Source organism: Chiloscyllium plagiosum, unplaced genomic scaffold, assembly GCF_004010195.1.
Source record: "Chiloscyllium plagiosum isolate BGI_BamShark_2017 unplaced genomic scaffold, ASM401019v2 scaf_2331, whole genome shotgun sequence".
In the NCBI taxonomy this organism is placed as follows: domain Eukaryota; kingdom Metazoa; phylum Chordata; class Chondrichthyes; order Orectolobiformes; family Hemiscylliidae; genus Chiloscyllium; species Chiloscyllium plagiosum.
The window spans coordinates 2,466-17,773 of NW_025214732.1; the positions used below are offsets into that span (position 1 = coordinate 2,466).

Below are 15,308 nucleotides of genomic sequence, written 5' to 3' on the forward strand. Positions count from 1 at the left end.
ATAAGATTCTGCTTGATATTATTGCGAATTTCAATAAGTACTACAGTTTCCGACTACTGTCCCTCAGTAAAGTAATTAGGATTAACTTCTTAAAATAAATATATATTTATTAGTTTGTGATTCTGCAGAAAGAAATTAAAAAGCTAAATTGAATTATTATACATTAAATTATCTTTGGTAACAGGCATGTTGAGCCACAAAAATATCTACCTATAAACAATGTATTTTTGAATAATATGACTTCGCTTGGTGCAATGGCGTCGAATTCTAATTCAGAAATAGTATGACATATTACACAACTTAAGATAAATTACAGATGGAGAAAGACCCTTTGAAAAGATTGGAATTTTTTTCAAAATTCTGCACACTTTCTAATAGGGTTGCATGTGCGTTTCTTGTTCGATTAAAGGCAGCAACCTGGTTAAATTGGACTGGAGTGCTTAAATGCAATAATTGTTCCCACTGCCTCCCAATCTGGCATTGCGGTAGTTCTATTCTGCCTGCAATCCACCCTCGCCCCACCTCCCACCTCAAAAGTTGTTAAAGTGACTGATACATTTGAAATGATTTCCCCAAGAATAAGAAAAGTGTTCAATGTAATTACACAACGCATTGTTTAAAGCAGGGTGAAAAGTATTTAATGAACTATAATCATTACACTTCTTTCAACAGTGTCTACATTTCAAAAGTAGGTCACTAAAAGCTGTATAGCGTCCAATGGTCGTAAAAAGCCATTATAAAAATACATGTATTTCTTTTTATAGATTCATATTTAATTGTTTATGTAATGCATAGCCTAGATTAAGTGGTTTTTGAAACACAAAGGCTTGCAAATAGATACATAAATGTACAGTTTCTAAATTTTATGCTGCACAATTTGTTTCGTGGTAGATCTTCTTGCTATAACTTTCAATTAGTTTTTATCCTTGCCTTAATATCCTAGTTTTAGGTTTTTGTTGGGGGGAGAAGGTGACTCTCACATTTTAATAGCAAGTTCCAATAAATTTCGAAACACTGCCCAATTGGGGTTATTGCGATCTCAAGTCCCCAGAACATTCTATAATGCTGCATTCAATTATTAAAATAAAAGGGTTGAAATGTTGTAGCATTGAAAAAGGTTAAATCTATTTTGCTGATGCTTTATTTAGTACTGGTAGTAAGAGTTGTAAAATGGTACAAAAAGGTTTGTTAACACGTAATCAGATTTAGAAACAGAAAAAAGAAAGAAGTTCAATAGAAAATAATCATAAAGTCAAGCATAAGAATGTTTTATAGTCAACATTTTGCGTTTGCCAGAACATGATTCAAAATCATTCACATTCAGTATTATTGTTACAATAAAAAACGTGCTTTGGCTTTAAGCAATATCATTGTGAGATTGGAGAGAAGCTCTGCTCGATGGGAAATTCTGCAATAGTGACACCGTAAGTCTTCTGTTTATCGAGGTGTTAACATTTCTGTCAAATTCTTTTTGTATTTTACTGCATAACAAGAGAAGGATTGTTGATCAGAATAAATGAAATATCTTTCCCTCGAATGTTCTGAACAGTTGTAAATGATTATTTTCATACACTTAATACTGACCTCATCTATGCATGTTACAATGTTTAGAGTCGTTGATGCATGACCCAAAAAATCATTCGATTCAAATGCTTGAAAGGGATTTACAAGCAGTTCTCTCGAGTGCTTGGGTACTAACGCTTTAAGAATAATGTTTACTTTTTGTGTTGGTATCATTCTAAGCTTGAAACGTTTGTACTGCACTCAAAACAAAAATCACGTCCTCTTAACCGAACAAGAATTGCAAACCCCTGACTCTCCCGTCTTTATTTGGTGAATCACGAAGCTCTATTGGGAGTTTTGGCCGAAAACCCCAATCACAGAATCAAAGAGAATCACGGAATCACAGAATTGTTTCGGCGCAGAAGGGAAGAGACTCAGCTTTGGCACTATTGGATCTGACGAGATTTTTTTTGTAATTTAAAAAGAGAACAAACATCCATTTGGTTGAATTTTGAGGCTGCGTTCTTATACGTATTTTCAGCAATTCTTTTCCGCTGAAATGTTGAGAAACAGACCTTCCACAAAACAGTGAGCAAGACGGACGATTTTGATTGTGAAACTTTTGTAGTCGTTCTCTTTACACAGCTGTAATTTACAAAAAAAAATCCATACAATTCCTCAATTTAGTTGCTCTGTTTTCAAAAATTATATCCGATCACGCACCTTTTTACGTGAGAACAGGTTACGGGTGCCTTACATGAGCTGTATGGCTAAAGACGTCTTCAGTCGAAATAGACGTGGATATGTTAGTATTCAAATGAATCCTACTCACTTTCAAAGCTTTCCTAATAGGGTACAAAAAGTGTGGACAGAGACAGCGTGTAAAAAGGGAAAAGAAGGTTAGTAACATAAAGAGCGTCCCTGGGTGGGCTCGAACCACCAACCTTTCGGTTAACAGCCGAACGCGCTAACCGATTGCGCCACAGAGACGAACTTGCGGAGATGCATCCGATAGTGAGGATAACAGGGTGTGTGTGCGTGCGTGCAAACCTTGGTGCTCGGCTGTGCGTTGTATTTACCATCGCCCACGCGATATACAATTTTCAGTTCAATTATCGTTTGAAATGCGCCGACTTTGCAGTTGCATTAGTCCCCGGCGATAAAGATCAAAAGAAACAAACAGTAGGGAGGGGGAATTCACCCCGATGTGGAACCCATTTCCAGCCAGCCACCAGTCTGTTGATGCATCCTGCGAGAGGTTCATTTTCTGCGCTGGGCTGGTGTGTGTGTGTGTGGTGGGGGGTGGAAGAGCGGACGATCGAAAAACACCAGTTTGGATTTCCATAAATCATGGTCATTATAAAACAGCGGCCTCCTTCCGCTTAAACATTTTAATACTTCGCGAGCCCAGAAAAAGGTGAAGAGCGTCACCTGCCGACCGAATGGATCCCAGGAGGGGATTAGTCCGGAGTGAAACAGTGCCGACTGCGCGACCGCCCACCACCAATTCCCCTGGAAATTGGGCTGGCAGCTCAATCATCGATCACCTCAATTTCCTCGGAAACACAGATTTGCCCATTGGTAGATCCGGCAATGGTCAAATGCAAAATAAAATATTTTAATGAATCAAATTTACGTTGCTATCTCGGCAGTCATATAATTAAATTTTTGTACTTTAAGCGGCTTGCAATCAACTACCACTTAGTAGAATTTTAGACAGGTTAAATTTATTAATTTAAGTAAAACGACTTGCTAATTGATTTTATTTCAATTTGCAAAAGATCGCGCTGGAAAAGTCTAAACTACATGTTTCCGATGTTATTGCCATTTTGTATGCTACGTGATGAATTTCCGCCTTTGTGTGCTGCTACCGAAATAGATCGAAGTTACAGTATCAAAAGAATAGCGCATTAATCAAACATTGAAAAGATACTTTAAATCGCAGTACGAACGATATAAAAGTGAAAATGTAATAATGTTAAAGTTAAATCCAGCGATAACTAACAAAGAACATGCACTTCTTGAAGTGAGAAAATGCCAGTAGGTATGAAAGATAACCGTTTGGATTTGGTGCTTGCATTTTTTCCTTGCTCTGATAAATAGAGTTAGGACTAAATGTAGTATTGTACGGATTATACTTAATTTCTTATGGCTTGAAATCCTCTTTCCCGGAACAGCAGACTTTAAACATCATGTTGTATTTTAGTCTAATGGCTAGTTTAAAGTCACAGACAAGCTGATAACATTTTACATGGTCATAAAAGATTTAAAAAGACAATAATGTATGTGATAATTAGTGTGATACCAGTATAATTATTTTTCATTCCCACTGTGTCAGAGATAAAATCAATTGTATGAAAATGATAATTTCAAAGATAAGGTTTTCTTGATGTGATGGAATTTTTTGGTAATTATAAGAACTATTTATTGTTTGAAAAAAAATAAAGCTTTGCTAAAAGACTGACATGTTTTGTTTTACACTTTGAATAAAAGAACAGTTAAAGCACAATTAGATTTTCATATCCATTAAAATTAAAAGGGCCACATACAACCTGAGCCACATTTAAATGCCCATTTTGACATTCGATTCCTTGTTGTTGAATCACGAAAGAGAGTTAAAACATTTATAGATTATGCTTTTGATTCCAGTAGAAACCAAAGACAAATAGAAATAATCCTAAAAATCTGTAACGAAGAAGACATTCAAACTATATATTGCAATTGTAATACTTCCTTCATTACAAAATGAAAGATTTAGATATCCTGCGTTAAATCTATACCTTCCCTGTTGTGTAGAGAGATTATCATTGTGACATTTCATTCAATAGGGTTGCGGTATTTTGATTACTTTGATGAATAGTAATATGAGAAACAAGCATAAATCAATCAAAAATAGTCTTGTTATAAATCAATGCATAAACGCCATATGTTTCAGTTCTTTACATGAATGGTGGATTGGATCTATAGCAAGATACCTCAGAAAAAAAGTGTATGTTTTCGCTTTATCAGATTTATAGGCCAGATGGCAACCCCCAGTATAAAGTAATGCTGTATTCTTAAGTGAAGGTGGGAAAATTATTTGAGAAACATTATTCACCAATAAATCTGTAAAATTAAAACTAGGTTTGTCTGAAAATGAATGGCATTTAAAAGGAGGCTATAATCTTTCTACAAAAGCTAAATATTTTTAAAAATCAGTTAATGGATCAAAAGCAGTTACTACTTTGCTGTTTGTAAGAAAAAAATAAATTGTTAGGATTATTCTGAACAAAATAATTTTACTATATATGGGACTAAATTGGTGAAGTATAACATTTATATCTAAAATTATAAAACTATTATATTGATTGCAATATATTACACCACAGCAGTAATTGAGATTTAATGGTTTAAAATCAAAATACACAGACACCGATCTTTCTGTATAACCGATGTCATTTCTCTATTGGCTTATAGAATCACTATTTATTTTTCAGAACAATAGTCCTCAGATGAGCCTAAGGATATGTATGGGAGGTTTGTCCAACCATCAGAATCAATGTAAAGCAATTGGATTGCAGCTGATCTCCATTCATACAGCATTAGAACTCCCATTTGAAATAACCACATGTGGTTGATACAAACTTTCCACATCAATGTCTGGAGGCCATACTTACAAAACCCAATGACCAGTTGTGCACATTAAGCATCTGAATGTAAAGAGTTTCATTATTCATGCCTATGCTTTTATAAACAAGCAAGCATATTTCACAGATGATTTAGGCAAATGGGTAGAGAGTAATAATAATAATAATAATAATAATATAATAATAATAATAAAAAAGAGATTCCATAGGTAATATTTTAAATCCACAACATCATGACATAACAAGACTGACTAAATGCATTAATTAGGAATTCAATTTTATATGGACAGCATTCAGTAAAAAAAAAGTTAATTAATTTGGTTTTACTATGCTCTCGTTGAATTGCACAACTTAAAACTGTCGTATCCCCAATTTCATATTTTGTCTACAGTTGGCTAAAAACTGAACAGCTTTTTAAATAATAATATGAAACATGAATTTTAAAGCTAAACATTTTAATATCAATTCCTATTGTCATTAATTGAACAACACATGTTAAGTTTTTGATAGCAACTCTCAATAGTGAGAAATCGACTCACTTAAGCTAATCTATTCAGTAAAACCAGCTTTAACTCTTTAACCTGGGAAAAATGACACTATATTTTCCATGAGAAATTGTAATTGTTTAATGAAAATCATATTTTCTAACATTTATAGAAGTGATGCTTGCAATTAGCTCAATTTAGGTATGCAACACGAGGAAATAAGAAAGGGCATAAAGTTACATTTAGCATTTTACTGCTGTATATAATTTCTGCTTGTAGCTGATATAACGTAATACGAACTTATTTTTGCTCAACATCAGTTTCGCAATCTACTGTCATGCCAAACAAAACTATACATACTGTGTTGATTAGAGTTGGGGCTGCTATGACTTGTTGTTAGATAATATTGTATAATAGATATGATATCTATTATCATACATCATGCTCATCTACTGTTTTGTACCATCTTTGTACAGTCATTGTAGCTTATTTGCAAACACTCTGACATCCATCATCCAAATACGGTCAAACAATTTTTTTGCTGCCCTTCACTTGCCTAGTAGAAGAAATCTCTTTAGCTCGAGCAAATGGCTGGATTATTGACAATTTTTTTTAAAAATTACATCCAGAAAAAAGTTATTTTAAATCTTGATATTTCAAGCAAGTCCTCATTTGTCTTATAATTTGTACAGAAAAGCTTTTGTACAAGTCTTTGCATCCATATTTCTATTTCTTTAAACTTCTATTTTAAGTCAATACTGATTGTGCAGGTTTCTGAGGCATACAGGAAAGTGGATGGAATATATAATTATTTTCCCCACCTTGTCACAAACCTGAATTTAATTTTGTTAACACTACCTTCATCTCTATCATTCTACTAATATCCGCAATCACAAGTTGGGACTACAAGTTACAATTGAAATTAACCACCAAGGGTTATTTATTGAAGTTGCACGTATAGCTTTCTTCATCTTCAAGCAAAGATGATGATTTTCTAGCCTCGAGGCTAACTTTAAATTCTCATTTCCTAGAATAATAGTGCAAAATATACTACATTTGCTTTTCCAATATCATCTAATTCAAGTTATTATTTACTTTGAGTCCACAAACATGTGACTGATGATGATTATTACAAGTATTGCAATCATTTTGGCAGTTGTGCCAACTTGCAAAACAGAGCTTAAAAGCAAGCAAATTTGATGAGCTGTATGGTCTGGTGGATCCTGGGAAACAAAAGAGATGGAAACACATTGCAGCAAAGTTATTAAATTAAACTATACCTTAAATCTTCAATTTTAAACCCGTTTTTCAATTTGCAGTTAACAACACACAAGGGAAATTCATTAAATAGTCTTACACATTATATCAAATTTAACAAACTACTTTAAATATAGCTCTATATTTAAAGTAATGGTGATATTACTCAAAAAGATATCCAACCAATTATTCAGTTTCAGTCAAAGATGCACAACACATCATTAAATGCTTACTACTATGTAGCACCAAATTCTTTCTAAAGTTACAAATGCTCTTATTTCCAATAAAGTAACAAAGTATGAAATTGACATTTTTAATAAGTAGATTTGGGAAAATCCCTAGTCAAATGACACCACCAGAAGAATATTGACGAGGTTAGAACAATGGACCTCCAACATAATTCCTTATATGGCTCTGGGCATATTTTAGATTGAAATCAAAAGTTTTGAAGTATGAATGGAAGCTTTCTACAACTCCGTATTTGCTATTGGCTAACAGAAATGGGCTGAATAGGCTGGGGCTATTTTCCCTGGAGCATCAAAAGTTGAGGGGTGACCTTATTGAAGTTTATAAAATCATGAGGGGCATGGATAGGGTGAATAGACAGGTCTTTTCCCCAGGATGGAGTGGGGAGGGAAGCTAAAATTAGAGTGTTTAAGGTGATAGGAGAAAGATTTAAAAAGGGATCCAAGGGGCAATTTTTTCAGAGGGTGGTATGTGTATGTAATAAGCTGCCAGAGGAACTGGTGGAGACTGGTACAATTACAGCATTTAAAATGTATCTAGGATGGGGTATATGAATAGAAAGGGTTTAGAAGGATATAGGCCAAATGGGACTAGATTTATTGTGGATATCTGGTCGGCATAGACAAGTTGGACTGAAGGGTCTGTTTTGGTGCTGTACAGCTCTAGGACTCTAAATAACTGACCTGCTATTGATCAATGCTTGGTCAATAGCAGTAATTACTGTAATTGAAGAGAAGGTGGTCTTTGGCTTTTCCCAAATTTGTTAAAAGGAACCCCACGATAATAAAAATCTACTTTTCAGGTTAGATGGATGTTTTAAATCAACAGAAATTACATTTTAATCTTGTAATTAGTGAGATTAGTTTTAGGTAAAATGTGGATAATTTAGGGTCTGTAGTTGATGTGCAAAATAACTTACATTATGTCTGTTGAACCAATGATTTTGGATTAAATCATTGGAACTAGAAGCAGGCCTAAAGATGAAGTAATATATTGTGACAAAATATAAAATTTAAAAGAAAGCAAGTTACAAATGTAAATGCAAAACACAGCAAAAGCTAAATATCTCCAACATGTGAGTTCAAATTCAATACATGTCAAATGTGCTACTGTTCAAAACGGTATCTAATACCTTAGGTGCTTCAGCCACAAATCAAGAAATAAAAAGAAATTTCATAGGCTGAATCAAATTCATCCATTGTTTTCCTCATTCTGAATCTTCCCAGTGAAAGTGATCATAATTTGACACTGACGTATGAATTGTTAAGGAACAAGTGATGTTTAAACTCTGATCAATAGCTATTTTCAGGACTGTAATAAATTACATATGACTTGAGAACAGCTGAATTGGCTGCAATCTTATAGATACTGCCAAGATGTTTACTAGATGTACACAGCACTTGAAGCTCAATTGTGAAGTCAAACTATTCACCCCAGAATGTGCTAAAATATCTGGGTTGCATTGTCTTCTTGGCATGAGATGTTAGCAGAAATCAGATAAAGACAATTAGCTTTATAAATAATATTTAGTGATTTTAGGTGCATACAAAAGGAAAACTAACATTCTTCTCAGGATTGTTGCAAAGAAAGGAAATCACATTCACTGTTGTGAAACTTTTGTTTTCCAAGCAAAATTTTCAGCTGTGAATAACAATTCCTAGATTGCTGGTGCAAGCACCCTTTAATATGACCAGGATAAAATTCACATCACCATTGACCATGTGCATGTAATAAATGTCTATTAGTCAATCGTAAAAATCTGTAAAGCCAAGGTAAATTTGACTTTAATTATAGGAGTTTTAGGAAGACTATCAAGCAAACTGTGGAGAGAAAATATACAAAGGCTTTGGTCTCTTTACACAATTCATTGAATGTAACTATACAGGTATCACATTTCACTTTTTGGTTCATGACAAAAGTTTTGGAATACTCAATTATCTTTGTTTAATTTCACTTTTAACTTTATTGCTAAGAATGTTTTATTTGACACTAAAAATAGTAGACAATAGATACACTAAAAGATTAGTGAGAACATCCATCTTAAGGAGAAGATGCACAAAAAGAAAAATGCAAAAAACAGATGTTCCTGGCAAACTGAAAGCATTCCTGCAGGTCTCCTTATTTGCATTAAAGTTAATTGCAAATGTTAATCTCAGATTCTTAAGACAACATTTATTTTGCCAAGTAGTTGACTTGTACTGACAACTTACAAAATAAACTTATGCAGATCTAGTATTTCCTTGTTTATTTTATCTGATAAAATAGTCTATTTCATATATTTTTCATTGAGTTGTCAGGTTTAAACTTTTTTAAAAATTCAGATAACTCACCAGGTTTTGCTGATCTTCATATGTCCTGAAAGATTTTCAATATACAATAGTATTGTTTCATATCATGTAGTATGATAACAAAAACATATGATTACCACATCAATTATCAAAAGTTATGGAGGTTGAAATACATAATTCTTAGCACCTTCAGCTAGGAGCAATTGTCCTGATACAGTGGCAGGGCATTACAATTGCATTTATCCCCAACATATTATGAAGAAATGCAAAATACATTGGCGCATGAGCACTAGATATAAAAACAGATAGGGAAACTAGCAATAATCAGAACATCTTGTATGAATTTTGTAGATGGCTATTCATGTGAATTGAAGGTACCCTAGAAGGGTGTACATTTTAAAAATAAAAGTAGTAATTTTTGAGAGTGTGCTTTGCAATTTTGCCTGCTGTATCGAATTGTGAGTTGACTATAACAGAGAAAGATGCCTTTGGTTCAATAGATATTTCTCACAAAAGTTTGATTCACACTTATAAAAGGTTTGAGCAGGCACAAATCAACAACCTGTGATGTAATAGGAGAGTCCGCTTAACATTGTTTGTATGTGGAGGATAATCAGATAGTTCATAGGGACAGATAACTAGGAAGGTTTTGAGGGGGTTTTGTGTTTTGCCACAATGACATTAAGTAGAATTTTACTAAGTTACTGTTTGAAGCAAAGGGTATATTTTATGTAACTACCTTTACTCAGCATTACAAGCAAAATGGTCGCTAGAGTTGCTGTTTTATTACTTTTTCCCAAAATACAATGTTAGTTAATAGATAAACTACAAATTAATTATCCAAATATTTGTTTACATTTTTTATATGGTGCTGTTATTCTGTACATAATAGTTTGAGTTCAGAACCTACTGTTGGAGATTGAACAGAGTGAACATGGATTTATGAAAGAGAACATGGTTAGCAAATCTGTTTAGGGTTGTTTGACGCTGTTAGCAGCAGGCTAGACAAAAGGGTATTGGGGGGGGGGGGGCAAGTGGAGGCCTGTCGAAAAAAAAAAATCAAAAGGATGTAACACATTAGGATTTTCAGAAAACATGCAATCGGCAAGCTCTAACAAATGGAGTACCGCAAGGATCAATGCATCAGCCTTAGCCAATTATGATCTATCTCAACTATTTTGATGAGGAGGCCATGTGGACATGTTTAAGTTTCCTGATTTTACAGTTTGGCAGGAAACTAAACTGTATAAAAGGAAGCAGAGGCTGCAAAGGAATTTATAGCATCATAGAGTTATACAGCAGGGAAACTGACCCTTCAGTCCAATTCATCCATGCCAACCAGGTTTCTCAAATGAAACTAGTCCCATTCACCGGCATATGGCCCATAAATCTGTTCACATAACTGTCCAAATGTCTTTTGGATGGTGTAACTGTACCTACCACATCCTCTGGCAGTTCATTTTACATATGAACCACCCGGTGTGAAAAAGTTACCCCTCAGGTCCTTTTTATATCTTTCTATCACCTTAAAATTATGCCCTCTAACTTTGAACTCCCCTACTCTATAGAAGAAAGAGACCTTTGCCGTTCACCTTATCTATACCCAAAGTGATTTTATAAACCTCTATAAAAAGGTCACCTCTTCAACTTCCTATGCTCTGGGGGAAAAAGTCCTAGCCTATCCTTATAACTGAAATCTTCCAGTCCCAGTAATATCTTTGTAAATCTTTTCCACAGGCTTTCAAATTTAATAATATCCTTCATATAACAGGGTGGCCAAAACTTACATAGTACTCCAAAAGAGGGCTGAGTGGTTACAAAAGTCACAGATGGAATATAATGTGGACAGGTGTGAAGTGATCCACTTTTATGTGAAAAATGGAAAAGCAAAATATTTTTTAAAATGTGAAAATTTAAATAATGTTGGTATTCAAAGTCAACTGTGTTTCCTTGCACACAAATTACACTAAGTTAACATGCAAACAACAGCAAGCAATTGTAAAAGCAAATTGTTTGTTAGCCTTTAATACAATGGATTGTAGGATTTAAGAAATCTTAAAATATTTTAGGGCTTTGCCAAGACCACATCAGATTTTTTGTAGAAGTATTTACGAAATAATGCAGTTTTAGTTTCCTTATGTATCAAAGGGTATACTTAACTTAGAGAAAGTGTTACAAATGTTCACTATACCTGGAATGAGGGGCTTGTCCACTGAAGAGAGATTGAATAGACCATGCTTTTACTTCTTACAGTTTAGAAGAATAAGTGATTACTTTGTTGAAAGATACAAAACAGTTAATGGAATTGCCAGTCGACACTGGAAGGATAGATCTCTTCATGGAGAAACTTAAGAAATAAATGGAAAACTGGCAATTTAGAAATTAAGATTGTGATGAGGAGGAAATCATTATGTAGCAAGCTAGTTAATCTTTGGAGACTTTTTTTTAATCCGAGAAAGATATTGAGGCTGATCACTGAACACCGACTCCCTTGAAGATCAGCAATCTCATTTATGGAAGGCAACAAAGTAGTTAAGGCCATAATCAGATCCACCATAATCTAATTGAATGGCAGAGAAGTTCAAGGGGCTGAAATATCCATTCCTACTTTCGTGTTTTTGTTTAGTTAATTTTGTTTCAATTAACTTATAGTACTAGAACTGGGGGAAACAAGTCTTATGTTTCAAGCAAGAGATACAGGGTGGAGCTTTGGAATTCTTTACTCCAGAAGGTTGCAGATGTCCAGCTGTCGAGTGCATTTAAGGCAAAGACCTGTAGGTTTTTCGATACGAAGGGAATTAAGGGAGACAGGGAATAATATGGGTAAGTGAAGTTGGGATTAATGATCAATTAAGATTTTTATTGAATGGTAGAATGGACTTGAAAGGCCAAATGATCCACTTCTGTTTGTATTTATGCTTTTGTGGCACTGGCAGCGCTAAGTTATGTTGCATCTATTAATTCATTGAGTTTGCATGTTTCTTTTTATTGGGACTACTTTTGTCCCTTGAAAATATTCACTATTTGTTAGGATACAATTCCACAACCATCAGTAACTTTTTCACACCTTGGCCAAGTGGAATTTACTTTGAGAGCTGATTATTAACTGAACTATAGGTGCTATTAGTTGATCCTGATTTTTCCTTCCCCTTGGTGGGATTCTTACCTATACTCTGAAGTCAACTACTTGGAGTACAGAATCACAATCAAAGTCCTTCCTTTAGGAAAGCTCGCTGAACCAGTTGTAAGAGTTCTCCTCAATTTTTTTTTTTAAATAAAAAAAATACCATTGAAAAGCTAGTAGGACTTCCTGGCTTTTTAAACAAAAGCACTAAAAGTATTTAGAGTCCAGTCTAAACTATACAAGCAGCAAAATATGCTACATCAAAATAAGATCAGCACAATATTACAGATGATCAGGTCTAATGTGAAAGGCCGACACTTCACAATTCCCAACTTAAAAGGTCACCAAGTTTCTTTAAAAACTTCCATCTTTGACCAAATACAGTTGCCATTTTGAATCTCCCTCTTTGGCTCAGTCTGTATTTGCCTTATTATACTCCTGTGAAATGTCTTAAACATTTCCACAAGTTAAATACATTATAAATCAGCACAAACTGTTATTTTCCATCTTGTTCCAGAAAACATTCATACACTGGTACATCATTAAACCTGTAATCTCCAGCAACCTACGTGTACAAGATAATAAGTACAAGAGACTATTCATCCCCTCGAGCTGCCTGTCCATTCGATTTCATTATGACTGACTGGATTATGGCCTCAAGTCTCCTTTTCCGACTGCCCCACATTCTTCTGCTCACTTGTCAGCCAAAAATATTGAATACAGTCAAGTGGCTGTGGGAGTAAAAGCAGGAGTACTTCTGCTGAGTGATATGTCCCTGCAATTACATTCTCCTTAGTATTTTCCTGTTGGTACAGGTAATAAGCTAATTTTATTCGCAAGAGGTTTGGCAGCCCATCAGGAACTTTCATGCACTTTTCCAGGTATTGAAAAGGCACCCAGATAGCACTCCAATTTCTGTTCATCACAGTAAGAAATGTTAGAAATCAGGCAGAACGCAGCACCACACTTCAGTGCTGCCTCCCTTTTATGTTCTGTTGAAGGTTGTCAGTAGAGATGCAGAGTTAGATGGCAACAAGATGCCATCCCAACTAATGATGACAGTTCGGACTGAGGGGAGCGTGGAAGTCAGTGTCTGTATTTGGGTGGGGGCGGGGTCAAAAGAGCCTAGCTCCTGTGCCACAAGCAGATGAATGATCAGCCGTGTTCTACCACTGTCTGCTCACATAGGGAAGGCAATGGCCTGGTGTTATTATCCAGAGACCCAGGTAATCTAGGGACTGGGGTTGGAATCCCACCATGACAGAGGGGTAATTTAATTCCAGATTTTTAAAAAAATTGGATTCAAAAGTCTAATGATGACCATGAATCCATTGTCAATTGTCAGGAAAAACCCAATTGATTCACTAATGCCCTTTAGGGAAGGAAACTGCCATCCGTATCTGCTCTGGCCTAAAAGTGTGATTTCAGATCCCCAGCAATGTAGTTGACTCTCATACTGTCCTCTAGACAATTGGGGATTAGGACAGCCGGTGATGCCCTCATCCTGTGAGTGAATAAAACAAAACTACTTCACACTCTTGTAAGTGAGAGCTAATCTTGTAATGTTTCCACTGCAGAGGATTGTGCCAAAGGATTGTCACACAAATATCTCCAGGTATTTCAATAAACGACTGCCCGTCCTTTGCAGCCACCAATGTAACACTATTGGCAGCGCAGCAATATTGGCTGTCCAATTTGCCAGGGTTTACACTTAAAAGTGAAAGGAGTTACAACACTCATGCTTACAAATTATGATAAACAAAAAAAATGTACAGATCTGATAGCTTTTCACCAAAGGGACAAGCGCAAAAGATTGTGTTTTCAGCTGAGTCCCCTTTGAATTCATCCTCTTTGGTGTGCCTTGGTCAGTTTTGCTAACATCAGCCAGTGTGACTGCCTCACTTCGACTGCCTTTTTGACCTGGTCAAACTTCAACCCTAACACTAAGACTGTGTGTGACTGAACCTTCTCATATACTGATCAACATGGACAGGCTTCATTCCCAAACATTAAGTGTTGGCACAAAGGAACACTTTGGTTTCAAAGGAACGCAGAAATTGAAGAACTTTGTGCTCACATGACTTTGGAGGAAGCCATCCACACTGCCAGATACAAACCTCATATACTACGCACATAGCCAGGTTTGTGAACACGTGGCTATCATTTTTGGCAACAACATTGCGTCCATGAACCCAATTCCAGTGAGCTGGTATGTTCATTAATATTCACAAAATCCTAATGGGTAGAAAAGAGAATCCTAACCATGAAAGCTAATCTGCCTGAAAGAGCTGAATAGCAAAATTTTAACCTGCTGTCAGGAAACTAACTTCATGCCTTCCAACCTCCTTTCTAAAACATTTAGAACAGGCACAAAAAAATTGTATTCACTAATCCATCCTACACTGTTTTCTGGAGAAGAGAATTACAAAAATTGAACAATGCTGGAGAGAAAAAAACCCCCTCATTTTCACCTTAAAATGGAAAGCCCCTTGTTTTTTTTAAACTGTCCCTAATTGCAGCATCTGCCCTATTAAATCCCCTCAGAATCTTATGTTTCAATAAAATCGCTTCTCATTCTTTGAAACTGCAATGCCTATGGGCCTAACCTGCTAAACCTTTCCACATAACGCAACTCCTCCATCCCATGACTCAGCCAAATCAACTTGTTCTGGAATTAGTTTCAAATGTAGTTATATCCTTCCTTAAATTTGGTGTCAGAGCTGTACACAGAACTCCAGATGCAATTCACTTATATAGAAGAAAGAACACTTCCTTGCTT

General features: G+C 35.3%; 1 non-coding gene across 1 annotated transcript; it reads right to left on the reverse strand.

Moving 5' to 3' along the window:
• Positions 1 to 2,419: 2,419 nt before the first annotated feature.
• trnan-guu lies at positions 2,420 to 2,493 on the reverse strand. The gene has a single exon. It is a non-coding gene; the product is annotated as a tRNA-Asn (tRNA).
• Between the last annotated feature and the right edge of the window lie 12,815 nt (positions 2,494 to 15,308).